The sequence below is a fragment of the Bos mutus genome, chromosome 6 (assembly GCF_027580195.1).
Source record: "Bos mutus isolate GX-2022 chromosome 6, NWIPB_WYAK_1.1, whole genome shotgun sequence".
NCBI classification, from domain to species: Eukaryota; Metazoa; Chordata; class Mammalia; order Artiodactyla; family Bovidae; genus Bos; species Bos mutus.
In genome coordinates this window covers 106,461,618-106,478,478 of record NC_091622.1, presented here as the reverse complement: position 1 = coordinate 106,478,478, position 16,861 = coordinate 106,461,618, and positions in this window count along the sequence as shown.

The following is a 16,861-nucleotide window of genomic DNA, read 5'->3' as shown; positions in this document are numbered from 1 at the left end:
GCCTTGACAGGTTCCTCTATCCATGGGATTCTCCAGGCAAGAATACTGGAGTGGATTGCCATTTCCTTCTCCACAGATTTGTATTGCCTGTCATCAAAATATTTCATTTATTTTTTATTCCAGTATAGATGGTGTCAGGGCCCAGAGACTGTTTACATACACAGGTCATAAATGGAAAACTCCACTCTCAGGTAGGAGTTGGTAGGAGGGGTTTCTCTAACAAAGCATGTATCCATCAACCCTTCCAGTCATACACCCATTAAATCCATGAGAAAACAAATATTAATTGAGTCTGTACAAAGTCCAAGCCCTATCACATGCTCAGGGATACACACTATAAAAATAACCTCTTTGTTCTCATGGTGCAAACATTCTAGTGGAATATAAAGAATTTAGTCAAACAATTACACGAATATCCAGTTGCAAATTGGGATAAGTACCATGAAGGGAAAGTACAAGAATCTACAAGAAGATGTAACCAGGAAATATGATGTCATCCACAGAATTCAGGGAAACATAGTTTGTTTGAGCTGAGCTAAGATAATGGTAGGAAAGACCAGCATTTCATTCTATCCTAGCCTTACTGGCCTCCTGCCATTACTCACACACTAGAGGAATGCTCCAGCCTTACACAATTTTGCACTTATTTTTTTTTCCCTCTGCCTGGAATGCCCTTACCCAAAAATCTACAATGTTAGCTAATGCTTTCATCTCCTTCAAGTCTTGTTTCAGTGTTAACTTCTCAGTTAAAACAACCATGATGTCTCTTTTAACAGAGTAATCTTCATGAAAGTGAAAGTGGAGAGTGAAAAAGTTGGCTTAAAGCTCAACATTCAGAAAATGAAGAACATGGCATCTGGTCCCATCACTTCATGGGAAATAGATGGGGAAACAGTGGAAACAGTGGCAGACTTTATTTTTGGGGCTCCAAAATCACTGCAGATGGTGGCTGCAGCCATGAAATTAAAAGACGCTTACTCCTTGGAAGAAAAGTTATGACCAACCTAGATAGCATATTGAAAAGCAGAGACATTACTTTGTCCACAGAGGTCCATCTAGTCAAGGCTATGGTTTTTCCAGTGATCATGTATGGATGTGAGAGTTGGACTGTGAGGAAAGCTGAGCGCCAAAGAACTGATGCTTTTGAACTGTGGTGTTGGAGAAGACTCTTGAGAGTCCCTTGGACTTCAAGGAGATCCAACCAGTCCATTCTGAAGGAGATCAGCCCTAGGATTTCTTTGGAAGGAATGATGCTAAAGCTGAAACTCCAGTACTTTGGCCACCTCATGCGAAGAGTTGACTCATTGGAAAAGACTGTAATGCTGGGAGGGATTGGGGGCAGGAGGAGAAGGGGATGACAGAGGATGAGATGGCTGAATGGCATCACTGACTCGATGAACATGAGTTGAGTGAACTCCAGGAGATGGTGATGGACATGGAGGCCTGGTGTGCTGCAGTTCATGGGGTTGCAAAGAGTCAGACCCGACTGAGCAACTGAACTGAACTGAACTGAATCTGTGGTGACCTCTCCAACCCTTGAAACTCTAAGACTTTTCTAATTTTTTTTTATAAGACCTTCTAGCTTATCATAATTTCACCTTCTCTCCAATTCTCCAGATTAATTTACTATTTAATTTGTATTTCAACTAGGTATAATTATACTGTGTATAACTTACTAGGTATAATTTCAATAAGGGAAAATATTTTATCTGCTTTTCTTATTGATTCTTTCTAAGTGTTTAGAACATTGTTTGAATATAGTTGTATATATTTAAAAGTTAGGTTAGTTAATCATTAATTATTTTAATTGTTAATTAATTGTTAAATAATAGTTGATTGTTAATTCAATCAATAATTAATTGTTAAATAATTAATTTATTGTTCTGAATATACAACATAGCAAAATGTTAGAGAGTCAGCTATAATAGTACCCAGAAGACTTCCCTGGTGGAGCAGTGGATAAGAATCTCCCTGACAATGTAGGGGATACTGGTTCGATGGCTGGTCTGGGAGGATCCCACACATGCTGCAAAGCAACTGTCCATTCACCATAATTATTGAGCCTGTGCTCTAGGGCCCATGAGCAACAACAGAGCCTGGATGCCTATGGCCTGTGTTCCTCAACAAGAGAAACCACAGCAGTGAGAAGCCGGTGTGCCGCAACAAGGAGCAGCCCCCCTTGCCACAACTAGCGAAAGGCTGCACAAAGCAAGGATGACCCAAAGAGTCAAAAACAATAAATAAATAGAAATTTGGAAAAAAGTTCCCAGCAGAAAAGTAATAGACTTAAACAAATATATTAATTTACTTCCCATGTGTCAAAGTTGGAAGAGTAAAATAAATCTCAAGTGTGTAGAAAAAAGGAAATGATTAAATATGAGAGGAAATAAGCAAAACTGAAATTTGAAATAAACTGAAAACATCAGTGAAAGCCACATTTGCTTCTTTGAAAAGATCAATGAATTCGATAAACCATTTTGATAAAACTAGCCACACTAACTGGTGGGGGGGGGGGTGTGGGGGGAAGAAATCCACAAATACCAACATCAGTAATGAAAAATGGATCTCAGTGCACCAGCCCCAAGCATCCAGTATCCTGCATCGAACCTGGACTGGCAACTCGTTTCTTATATGATATTATACATGTATATAATAAGATAATACTATGACCACGTTTAAATCAATAAGTTCAACAACTTGGATAAAAATAGACAAATTTCTTTAAAAATCCAAATAACTAAAATGATTATAAGAATAATTAAAAATCTAAATGCCCATATATATGTTGAAGAAATTGCAAAGCAAAAATCCATACTCAGAGGTCTTACTTGAGAATTTCCTTAAACATTTATAGAAGAAAAGAGTTTGTATACAAAATCTTTCAGAAAACAGAGAAGAAAGGAACACTTCTCAGTTCATTTTAAGAAGATGATCTAACTTGGTGAGTCACTGTTCCAAGCCAAACAACGCAACGCCCCCTCATTGTAAATGTCCATATTTAAATCCTTGGAACTTGTGAATATGTTACCTTATGTTGCAAAGGGATTTGCGGATGTGATAAAAGAAGGATTTTGAGATGAAGAGATTATCCTTAATTTTATAGATGGGCCCAATATAACCACAAGGGTATTCCTGAGGTAAAGGGGGAAGACAGGACAAAGGGCAGAAGAGATATGACAAGGAAGCAGAGGTTCGAATCAATCCTGTGGACCTCATGGTGAGGAATGTGAGCAGCTTTTAGAAGTTTGAAAAAACAAGGAAACAGATTCTCCCTATAGTCTCCTAAGAGAATGCAGACCTGACAACACCTTGATTTTAGCCCAAGGAGACCCATTTTAAACTTTGGTCATCCAGGACAATAGGTAATAAAGTTTTGCTGCTTTAAGACACAACATCTGTAGTAATTTGTTACAGCAACAATCTGAAGCTCATACAACTCTATCTTCAATGTGCTCACTGTCATTGCTGAAAACTTGGTCTACAACCCTGTGATTCTGGAACAACCTATTTCTGTTCATTACATCCCTTGCTTCTTAAGTGTTTTCCCTTCCTTAAAGCCTGATTGATTCAGAAGGGCAGTAAGTCAGGAAAGGTGGTCTTCTGGGCTCAGTTCCATTGCTCCTTTGCTCTGTGCCCTTGAGTTAGACATGAGAATTATCTGGATGAACATTTCTAACCCGTAAAGCAAAAGTATTGTAGTAGATCAATATTTTTGACATGAGTATATGTATGACTGAGTCACTTCCCTGTGCACTTGAAATTATCACACTGTTAATCAGCTATACTCTTACATAAAGCACTGATAACAAGTTAACTAGCAATAATAAGACTTGAGTGCATATATCTTAAAAAATATTTTGAGATGACAATACAGATGATTAATTTAAGAGTGTATGAGACATTTCATATCTATATGTACATTTTTCTTCCAAGTACAGCAAGCAATACTGGTTTTCTAGGTACTGTAGTATCTTAAAATTTGCTTTAAATTAAATAATCTAGAATTGTTTAAAAGAGAACCATTTAAATAAAAGTATTACATAAATATAAGTGGTACTATGAAATGACTAAAATGATGAAAGTGAGATAAGAAAAACTGGGCTACAAAATGTCTTGCCCTCTTCTCTACTTATCCAATCAGTAATCAATTTACTCATTCATTAAATATATAAATATTTATGAGCATCTTTCAAGCACATCTGCCCAAATAAGAGCACACTGAGATAACAATGATGAATGTGGTACAGTACATGACCTGGAAGACCTGAAGTCTAAGTAGGGAGACAAATACACGTTTTAAATGCCGGTGAACTAGGCTGAGAACTTGAATGGGGATATATATTAATATATGGTCCTACCAAATTTCAAAGAGCTGAGAAAAGAAGAGAAGCAAAAGGCAAAGGAGAAAAGGAAAGATATACCCATTTGAAGGCAGAGTTCCAAAGAATAGCAAGGAGAGATAAGAAAGATTTCTTAAGTGATCAGCACAAAGAAATAGAGGAAAACAATTGAATGGGAAAGACTAGAGAGATCTCCTCAAGAAAATTAGAAATACCAAGGGAACATTTCATGCAAAGATGGGCACAATAAAGGACAGAAATGGTATGGAACTAACAGAAGCAGAAGATATTCAGAGAAGTGGCAAGAATATATAGAAGAGCTACACAAAAAAGATCTTAATGACCCAGATAACCATGATCGTGTGATCACTCACCTACAGCCAGACATCCTGGAATGTGATGTCAAGTGGGCCTAAAGAAGCATCACTATGAACAAAGCTAGTGTAGGTGATGGAATTCCAGCTGAGCTATTTCAAATCCTAAAAGACGATGCTGTGAAAGTGCTGCACTCAATATGTCAGCAGGACTGGAAAAGGTCAGTTTTCACTCCAATCCCAAAGAAAGGAAATGCCAAAGAGTGTTCAAACTACCACACAATTGCACTCATTTCACATGCTAGAAAAGTAATGCTCAAAATTCTCCAAGCCAGGCTTCAACAGTACTTGAACTGTGAACTTCCAGATGTTCAAGCTGGATTTAGAAAAGGCACAGGAACCAGAGATCAAATTGCCAACATCTGCTGGATCATGGAAGAAGCAAGAGAGTTCCAGAAAAACATCTATTTCTGCTTTATTGACTATGCCAAAGCCTTTGACTATGTGGATCACAATAAACTGTGGAAAATTCTTAAAGAGATGGAAATACCAGACCACCTTACCTGTCTCCTGAGAAATCTGCATGCAGGTCAGGAAGCAACAGTTAGAACAGGACATGGATCAATGGACTGGTTCCACATGAGGAAAGGAGTAAGTCAAGGCTGTATATTGTGACCCTGCTTATTCAACTTCTAGGCAGAATGAAGTGAAAATCGCTCAGCCATGTCCAACTCTTTGCAACTCCAAGGACTAAACAGTCCATGCAATTCTCCAGGTCCCAGTACTGGAGTGAGTAGTTTTTCCTTTCTCCAGGGGATCTTCCCAACCCAGGGATTGAACCCAGGTCTCCCACATTGCAGGCAGATTCTTCACCAGCTGAGCCACCAGGGAAGCCCAATGCAGAGTACATCATGAGAAATGCCAGGCTGGATGAAACACAGGCTGGAGTCAAGATTGCTGGGAGAAATATCAATAACCTCAGATATGCAGATGACATCACCCTTATGATAGAAAGTGAAGAAGAACTAAAGAGCCTCTTGATGAAGGTGAAAGAAGAGATTGAAAAAACCGGCTTAAAACTCAACATTCAAAAAATGAATATTATGGCATCTGTTCCCATCATTTCATGGCAAAGAGATGGGAAAACAATGGAAACAATAACAGACTATTTTCTTGGGGTTCAAAATCACTGAAGATGGTGATGGCAGCCATGAATTTAAAAGACGCTCGCTCCTTGGAAGAAAAGCTATGACCAACCTAGACAGCATATTAAAAAGCAGAGACATTACTTTTCCAACAAAGGTCCATCTAGTCAAAGCTATGGTTTTTCCAGTAGAAATGTATGGATGTGAGAATTAATGCTGAGTGCTGAAGAATTGATGCTTTTGAACTGTGGTGTTGGAGAAGACTCTTGAGAGTCCCTTGGACTGCAAGGAGATCCTAAAGGAAATCAGTCCCAAATATTTATTGGAAGGACTGATGCTGAAGCTCAAGCTCCAATACTTGGCCACCTGATGAGAAGAACTGACTCGTTGGAAAAGACCCTGATGCTAGGAAAGATTGAAGGTGGGAGGAGAAGAGGGTGACAGAGGATGAGATGGCTGGATGGCATCACTGACTCAGTGGACTCGAGTTTGAGCAGTCTCCCCGAGACTGACAGAGTGACTGACAGGGAAGCATGGCGTGCTGCAGTCCATGGGGTTCCACAGAGTCAGACAGGTCTGAATGAACAGAAATTAACTGAACTAACTTCCACATTTGGAACCTCCACTTTCTCATTAGATTTGCCCTCCTCACCAGTTTCCAGCATAACATATTTTTTTCTTTTTTTAAAATATAAATTTATTTATTTTAATTGGAGGTTCATTACTTTACAATATTGTATTGGTTTTGCCATACATCAACAAGAATCCACCACGGGTGTACATGTGTTCTCCATACTGAATGCCCCTCCCACCTCCCTCCCTGTACCATCCCTCTGGGTCATCCCAGTGCACCAGCCCCAAGCATCCTGTATCCTGCATCGAACCTGGACTGGCAATTCATTTCTTATATGATATTATACATGTTTCAATGCCATTCTCCCAAATCATCCCACCTTCTCCCTCTCCCACAGAGTCCAACAGACTGTTCTATACATCTGTGTCTATTTTGCTATCTTGCATACAGGCTTATTGTTACCATCTTTCTAAATTCCATATATATGCATTCAGTTCAGTTCAGTTGCTCAGTCGTGTCCAACTCTTTGCGACCCCATGAATTGCAGCACACCAGGCCTCCCTGTCCAACACCAACTCCCAGAGTTCACTCAGACTCACGTCCATCGAGTCAGTGAAGCCATCCAGCCATCTCATCCTCTGTCGTCCCCTTCTCCTCCTGCCCTCAATCCCTCCCAGCATCAGAGTCTTTTCCAATGAGTCAAATCTTCGCATGAGGTGGCCAAAGTACTGGAGTTTCAGCTTCAGCATCATTCCTTCCAAAGAAATCCCAGGGCTGATCTCCTTCAGAACGGACTGGTTGGATCTCCTTGCAGTCCAAGGGACTCTCAAGAGTCTTCTACAACACCACAGTTCAAAAGCATCAATTCTTTGGGGTTCAGCTTTCTTCACAGTCCAACTCTCACATCCATACATGACCACTGGTAAAACCAAAGCCTTGACTAGGCGGACTTTTGTTGGCAAAGTAATGTCTCTGCTTTTCAATATGTTGTCTAGGTTGGTCATAACTTTTCTTCAAAAGGAGTAAGCGTCTTTTAATTTCATGGCTGCAGTCATCATCTGCAGTGATATATGCGTTAGTATACTGTATTGGTGTTTTTCTTTCTGGCTTACTTCACTCTGTTTCCTCTGCTCCAGTTTCATCCACCTCGTTAGAACTGATTCAAATGTATTCTTTTTAACATATTTAAAGCACAACTTTAACTATGTCACCCCTTTCTTGGCCCCCAGTCCTTGACAAACTATGATCCCAAGATTAATGACACTGCTGTAGCTTTTGTTTGATGAAAGTTTTTGATGACACAGCCAAACCTATTTATTTAGGTGAAGTCCATATCTGTTACATGCTACAGTGGCGGAATTAAGTAACTGAGATGGAGATTAAAGGGAGACTTAAAATATTTATTACCTGGTCCATTATTTTTTAAAAATTGGCATTCCTATCTTTAAAACCTGTCTTCATCAAGGCTTCCATTATGATCATTTGAAAATTAAAACTCATTAAGATAGAATATGCAAGCTTTCTACTATCATCTTATACTATCCTTCTGTATATGCTTAACAGGTTACCCATATCCTGAAAAGCATGAATCTCCAACATTGTTTTTTGCCTAGAAAAGTGCCATTATTTAGCTTAAAATTTCATCCTTTCTTGTTTATGTGGACAATTAATACTCAGTCTTTAAAATCCAATTAATTTCCACAAATAAGCCCTCCTGATTTTCCAAGGAAAACAGGTATTTCCTTATTTTTGCTTTCTCAATAGGTTATGCCCTTAATATAACTCTTAGGATGTTCTAATTATTCCTAATTAACTTCATCGCTTTTGTTATAATGCTGTATTCCTCAGAATAAAAATTCAAGCAAACTCTGTAGAAGTGACAAACAAAAAACATCTCGGTTAATACACATATAAAAACTTCAAAAGTAATTTCTATCAACTATTACTGAATATCATTTTACTTCTCTCTCCACTTATTTGTAGAAACAATTTTGTTATAAAACAAAATTGTATAAAATTTTGTAATTTTATAAAAAATGTACATATATCACCTAGTAATATTCTAATAAAAATTTTTATTTTTAATTTACCTATATTTAGTAGATTTAAATAAATTCAAGAAGCTAAAGGAATTCTTATATTTCAGAAAGATTATTTTTGCATAATAAATATTTACAGTTCTTAGAACATTACACTTTTAAATACACATGTGTGTGTGTACTCAGTTGCTTATTTATATCTTATTCTTTATGATCCCACAGGCTGCAGCCCACCAGGTTGCTCTGTCTATGGGATTTTCCAGGCAAGAGTACTAGAATGGGTTGCCATTTTCTCCTCCAGGGATCTTGCCAATCCAGGGATTGAACCTGCATCTCCTGAATCTCCTGCATTTGCAGGAGGATTTTTACCACTGAACCACCTGGGAAGCCCTCCCTCCACACGTACACACACATATCATAAATTATGATATATACATAATATGAAATACACATTATATACTATATATATATTAGAATATATATTATAAAAATAGAGTTTGTTATGGGCTAAATTTTGTCAACTTAAAACTCATACATTGAAACCCTTACCCCTAGTACCACAGAATATGATGATATTTGGAGAAAAGGCTCTTAAAGAGGTGATTACTTTCAAATGAAGCCTTTATGGTGGGCCCTAATTCAAGTTTACTGTGTCTTTCTAAGAAGGGGAAACTTGATCACACCAGGGGGAATACATATATAGAGGAGACACCAAGTGAAGACACAGTGAGAAGGTTGCCATCTGTAAGCCCAGGAGAGAGGCCTCAGAAGAAATCAAACTTGCCAACACCTTAATCTTGAACTTACAGCCTCTAGAACTGAGAAAATAAATTTCTACTGTTCAGGCCAAATAGTGTGTGATATGTTGTTACAGAAGCCCTAACAAACAGATATGGTATTTTTACTGTTTTAGCATAAAATTTCTCCTACCCCATATAAAAACAAAATCTCCTGACTTCTGTTATCTGTGTTAATTTTGCCTTAATGAAGTCTAAACTATTTATGTGTCTTCTTACAGTCACTTTGTTCAGGAAGGGCTTTCTATTCAGATTAATTTGATTTCACTATCAGACCATGTGATCTTTTTTGGAGAGTTCTTCATTGTAACATGTCTCTTGATGGACCAGTTCTTGCCATCAAGTATTTTTCTACAAGGAGAAACAGGTATTATATTCCAGGCTTTTTCTTCGGTTGAGATTGCAGTCTGTTGCCTTCATACTTGAAAAATGATGAGGTTGCAATCTCTTCTCTTCATTTGTGTATTCAGTCTACCTAGTCTACTGGTCTAAAAATTGTTGAAAAGATTGAGGTCAGCCAGATGATCTGAACTTCTGGGCTACACAATCTTTCTGTTTACACAATATCTGCTAATCCAATTCTAGGATACTGAGGTCCTTTCCAATGTGTAGATTATAACCTTTCATTTTAAATAGATTTTTCATTCTGGTCTATATTTCAATAGTTTTGTTATTCGAAGGCAGTATCCCAGAGTGATTCAAGAAATGAGGTCACACCCATGCTTCCCTACTTACTGAACATAGAACCTTGGAAAACTTTTTGACTTCAGTTTCCCTCATCTGACAATATTATAAAAATATAATATTATACTAATAAAATAATATATTAGTATTAACTTCATAAGGTTGTTGTGAGAACTATATGAATTAGTAAATATAAAATTGTGCTAAATAATATTAATTATTATAATTACGTACATTCTAATCTTTGCTTAAGTTCATTGTCTGTAATGTTTCTACTAATATTTAACATGATGTTTTCCACTTCATTTTAGGTAATTTCCTTAAGCCTATTTGAGTCCTAATCATATTCATTCTTCCAATAAAAATTCCCTAATTACAAGTTTTTGTTTTGAGAATCTATAATTATTGCTCCTTTTCCTCTTATTTAGTTCAAACTTATCTCCATCCATATGCCTTGGCTAATTGGTTAGGAGTTAGCCATTTTAAGATAGAGATAGTAAACATTTTAGGCTTTCTGGGATACAAATGTCTGTCTCCCCTTTCATGGATCACAGCCTTGTTGTGGCAAAGAGGCTTGCATAACTCAATGAAGCTATGAGCCATGCCATCTAATTAGTCAAAGCTATGGTTTTTCCAATCATCATGCACAGATATGAGAGCTGACCATAAAGAAAGCTATGCACTGAAGAATTAGTGCTTTCAAATTGTGGCTCTGGAGAAGACACCTGAGAGTCCCTTAGACTGCAAGGAGATCAAACCAGTCCATCCTAAAGGAAATCAGTCCTGAATATTCATTGAAAGGACTATTGTTGAAACTGAAGCTCCAGTACTTTGGCTACCTGATGTAAAGAGCCAACTCATTCGAAAAGACCCTGATGCTGGAAAAGATTGAAAACAACAGGAGAAGGAGGAGGCAGGGAATGAGATGATTGTATAGGATCACTAACTCAATGGACATGATTTTGAACAAACTCCAGAAGATAGTGAAGAACAGTTTCCCTGGCATGCTGCAGTCCATGGAGTCACAAAGAGTAGGTCAGGACTTAGTGACTGAACAACAAAAACAACTTTTATGTCTGTGCCACAGAGGGTGATTCTGTGGTGAAATAAATGTTGAACATAATACTCAATCAAAATAGCATTGACTTTTACAAGCCATGACTTAGGACATGACTAAGCAATTGAACAGCAACAAATAGTGTCTCGTATCTGTTTTTGTCCTTTTGGGCTGCCATAACAAAATACAATAAACTAAGAGGCTTATAAACAACATACATTATTTCTCAGAATCTGGAGGCTGGAAGTCTGAGATCAGAGAGCCAGCACAATGGAGCAGGATCTTTCTACCTGGTCCCAGACTTCTCCTTGTGACCATACATGGTGGCAAAGACTAGGGAACTCTGTGCAGCCTCTTTCATGAGCCCTACTCCCATCCACTAATCTCTACATTCATGACTTAAGCATATCCCAAAGGCTCCATTAGGATTTCAACATCAGAACTCAGAGTGGGGGGATCACAAACAGCCAGACCATAGCAATATTCTCTTTTTGTTAATCATTTAAGCATATACAACCATTGTTAGCTCAAGAGTTTTGAAAATTCTCTGGTGATCTAGTGGTTAAGACTCTGCCAAGGGCCTGGGTTCAATCCATGGTCAGGGAACTAAGATCCCACAAGCCTAGTGGAGAGGTCAAAAGAGAGAGAGAGTGAGAAAGGGAGCTTTAAATAAACATGAGTGTGTACTAGACAGTCAGTAATTCATCTACACTTGGAGGTCTTTAATAATGATGTGGATTTGTGTATGCGGATGTATGTGTGTGGATGTATGGCAGTCTCTGAGTTTGGGTGTGGGTATAGGTCTGTTTTCCACCTCCCAAAGCATCTTTCTTATAGACCAATGTAATGAGATTCAATTTCAATTACTTTTTTTTTTTTTTTTCCATTTCTCCTTTGTGCTCAGTGGCTCCTCTGGCCATGGAATTTTCCAGGCAAGAATAGTGAAGTGGGGTACCATTTCTTCTTCTAGGGGATCTCCCCAATCCAGTGATCAAACCTGCCTCTCTTTTGTCTCCTGCTTTGGCAGGAGGATTTTTTAGCCCAAGCACCCCCTGGGGAGCCCAAAATAAAGTATGGTAAAGGTGCTCAATTGTGTCTGACTCTTTGCAACTCTTTGGACTGTAGCCCAGCAGGCTCCTCTGTCCATGGGATTTTTCAAGCAAGAATACTGGTGTAGGTTGCCATTTCCTTCTCCAGGGGACCTTCCCAACCCAGGGCTCAAACCCACATCTCCCGTGTTTCCAGAGTTGGAGTTGGATTCTTTACCTGATGAGCCATCCTGGAAGCCTATTTTTCATTTTGCTAAGTCACTTCAGTTGTGTCTGACTCTTCGTGACTCTGTGCACTGTAGCCTGCCAAGCTCCTCCATCCATGAGATTCTCCAGGCAAGAATACTGGAGAGGGTTGCCATTTCCTCCTCCAGGGGTTCTTCCCGACACAGGGATCAGACCCAAGTCTCCTGAGTCTCCTACATTGGCTGTTGCTGCTGCTGTTAAGTCGCTTCAGTAATGTCCGACTCTGTGCGACCCCATAAGACGGCACCCACCAGGCTCCCCCGTCCCTGGGATTCTCCAGGCAAGAACACTGGAGTGGCTTGCCATTTCCTCCTCCAATGCATGAAAGTGAAAAGTGAAAGTGAAGTCGCTGAGTCGTGTCCGACTCCTAGCGACGCCATGGACTGTAGCCTACCAGGCTCCTCCGTCCATGGGATTTTCCAGGCAAGAACACTGGAGTGGGGTGCCATTGCCTTCTCCCCTACATTGGCAGGTGGGTTCTTCACCACTAGGGCCACCTAGGAAGCCTGATTTCTCCTTTGGTTTCCTGATTCTCCATCTCATTAATCTAATAAAAAATTCATTAGGCAAATATTTCAGGACTGTGACATGAATATTGAAAGAAATCAATACTCTGCTCAGAGCCTGAGGAAGCTAATGTCAGTAACAGCATGTCTATATGTTTCTATGTTGGGCATGTGTTCTTCATAAGATGTACTTTGGAGTAGGGATCATTTCCTTTTATTGAAGTCAGATTTCTCAATTTATGTTGCTATTGATATCAAATTTCAAAAGAGGCAAAAGAAGTAAATATTCCCTCAGACTGCCATCTTAAGCCAAAAATAATATGATTGGATCTTTTCAAGTGTATTGGTTGAGCCTAAAAGCCATAAAATCTAGCATCTGAGTGCTCAGCAAAGATTGGTAGAATAAATTAATGCACAGATTCTCATCATTTTACAAGAGCAGGAGATGAATGACGGATGTAGATTTGGAATGTCCTGCAGAAAAATACCAGCCACCCATTTGAACTCATGTATCAAGGAGCTCTTGATGAAAACTGGCTCCTGGAGACCTTTCTCATGGTCTAGTGGTTAAAAGTGCTAGTCACTCAGTCGTGTCCAACTCTTTGTGACCCTATGGACTGTAGCCGGCCAGCCTCCTCTGTCCATGGAATTCTCCAGGCAAGAATACTGGAGTGGGTTGCTGTGCCCTCCTCCAGGGAATCTTCGCAACCCAGGGATTGAACCCACATCTCTTATGTCTCCTGCATTGGCAGGAGGGTGCCTTACCACTAGTGCTACCTGGAAAGCCCTAGTGATCAAAAATCCACCTTCAAATGCAGAGAACTTAGGTTTGATCCCTGGTCAGGGAACTAAGATTCCACATGCCACAACTAAGCCCACAGCCACATAGAAAGCCTACATGCTGCAACTCTGAGCTCATGGAAGAATGTCTGTTTAGGTCTTCTGCCCACTTTTTGATTGAGTGTCCATCAACAGATGAATGGATAAAGAAGTTGTGGTACATATGCACGAGGGAATGTTATTCAGCCATAAAAAAGGAACACATTTGATTCAGTTTTAATAATGTGGATGAACCTAGAGCCTATTATACAGAGTGAAATGTCAGAAATAGAAAGACAAATATTGTATACTAACACATATATGTGGAATCTAGAAAAATGGAACTGATGTACCTATTTGCACAGGATCAATGAAGATGCAGATATAGGGAACAGACTTATGCATGCGGGTTGGAAAGGGAAGGAGAGGGTGGGACGAATTGAGAGAGTAGCACTGAAACGTATTCATTACCATATGTAAAATTAGCCAATGGAAATTCACTATACGATGCAGGGAGCTTAAATCTGGTGCTCTGTGATAGTCTAGAGGGATAGGATGGGATGGGAGGTAGAAGGGAGGTTCAAGAGGGAGGGGACATACATATACCTATGGCTGCTAATTCATGTTGATATATGACAGAAACCAACACAATATCATATAGTAAATATCCCCCAATTAAAAATAAAAAACAAATTTTTAAAATAAAATTAAAACTGGTTTGCAAGTAAAAAAATAAAATGAATAGAAACCACGCTCCTCAGCAAGAGAAACCTGTGCACACTGCGATGAAGACCCAGCACAGATGAAAAAAGAGAAACAAAGCTGACTCCTGCATCCACATCCTCCAATGGAATCCCCACACAGATTGTCTTCCTTCCTTCCCAGCTCAGTTTCGGATGCCCAGGAGTCAGAACAAGCCTGAGAGAGGAAATCAGGCCTCCAAGACTGGTTTGGTCTCTATTTTAAAATCTTGTTATGCACTTACTGTATCTCTAAAAAATAATAGTTTGCTGAACTTAACTTTTAAACTTAAAAATGATTCAGCACCTGTACAATGAACAAGTATTTTAAAGTTATAGGCTAGTCCTTGAGGCTTCCCGAGTCATCTTTAGCATGTTATACAAATTTCAGGACAATGCCGGATTGAGGGGTGGAGGTGGATGATCACTTTCTCAAGGTGGGATTTTTTTTTTTTTTTTTTCTGATTGAGAACAGAGACGTAAACTCTCTTGCAAGCAAACTGTTGGGTAATTATTGACTTTTCTGAATTTCTCTCTCTCTCTAACTCTCCAGTGCAATTTCTGTTTCTCTTTCTGTCGGTATGTGCATGCATGGGTCTCAAATACATCTTCTTTATCACTGTGGAGTCATCAATTATCCTATTACCTAATATGTATTTATATCTTATTTGGGGCATTAAAATATTTGGAGAACAAACGAATGGATGCACATCTATAAAAGACCAAAAAAGTAAGGTAACCAGAGAGAGGAACTTGGGAGAATAAATAGAAAGCTTTCTTCAGGTGCCTAGCAGTGAACAGAATGTTCATGGCAGAACATTATAGAAACACATCCATGAGGATGGTTAAAGGGCAGTCTTCCCTAAGCCTGTGAATACAGGATGAGTAGCACATGGAAAGGTTTTGGCACATGTCATATGAATGACTGAGACAAACTTTGAACACATGTGTTACAAATGGTCCATTTAGTGATCGTCCTAGAGATTCTTTGGTAAATATTGCTAAATATTTAAATTTTCAAAATAGCAATACCCCTCCTCTCGGCAGTTAGAAAAATGTGTCAGCTATACATCCTCTTCTTAATAACCCGAAAACAATAAAGTGTGTGACAATAAAAACAAAGTTTAGGTCAAATTCTTTTAAATTAAATAATTCATTAGTGGGCTTCCCTGGTGGCTCAATGATAAAGAATTCATAGGTTCAGTTCCAGGGTTGGGAAGATCTGCTGGAAAAGGAAATGGCAACCCACTTCAGTGTTCTTGCCTGGAGAATTCCTTGGACAGAGTAGCCTGGTGGGCTACAGTCCATGCGGTCGCAAAGAGTCAGACATGACTGACCAGCTAACTCTTTGACCTTTCAGTTTGCAGGTTAATGCATCAATAATAATTTGAAAGAGGATTAAGCCATCTCTCTGACCAGATCAAGCAAGTTCAGTTCAGTTCAGTCACTCAGTGGTGCCTGACTCTTTGTGGTTCCATGGACTGCAGCACACCGGGCCTTCCTGTCCATCACCAACACCTGGAACTTGCTCAAACTCATGTCCATTGAGTCGGTGATGCCATCCAACCATCCCATCCTCTGTCATCATCTTCTCCTCCTGCTTTCAATCTTTCCCAGCATCTGGATTCTTTTCCAATGAGTCAGGTCTTTGCCTTGGTGGCCAAAGTTTTGGAACTTCAGCTTCAGCATCAGTCCTTCCAATGAAAATTCAGGACTCATTTTCTTTAGGATTGACTGGTTTGATTTCCTTGTAGTTCAAGGGACTCTCGAGAGTCTTCTCCAACAACACAGTTCAAAAGCATCAATTCTTTGGCACTCAGCTTTATTTATGGTCCAACTCTCACATCCATACTTGAGTACTGGAAAAACCATAGCTTTGACTACACGGACCTTTGTTGGTAAAGTAATGACTCTGCTTTTTATGCTGTCTAGGTTTATCATAGCTTTTCTTCTAAGGAACAAGCGTCTTTTAATTTCATGGCTGCAGTCATCATCTGTAGTGATTTTGGAGCCCAATAAAATAAAGGCAAATCTAGATATAGACACTATGAAGATGATTGGCCATGAAATTGCTGGAGTTCTATCCCTCACTGATGTGAAGACTTTAACGCTTTTCTAGGCAGTTTTATATTTTGAACACTACTCATTTCACCAATGAAAACTTATTTCTAACATATTTCATGCTGATTAATGGATCCTCTTATATACATTTTGATACCAAATGACTTGTAAGCAGCTACTGTGTACTCTTGGTTCCTGATCCAGTTCCAAAGGAATTTAACTGCCACTAAGTATAGATTTGGAGAAGGCAATGGCACTCCACTCCAGTACTCCTGCCTGGAAAATCCCATGGACGGAGGAGCCTGGTAGGCTGCAGTCCATGGGGTCGATGAGGGTTGAACACTACTGATTGACTTCACTTTCACCTTTCACTTTCATGCATTGGAGGAGGAAATGGCAACCCACTCCAGTGTTCTTGCCTGGAGAATCCCAGGGACAGGGGAGCCTGGTGGGCTGCCATCTCTGGGGTCGCACAGAGTCAGACACGACT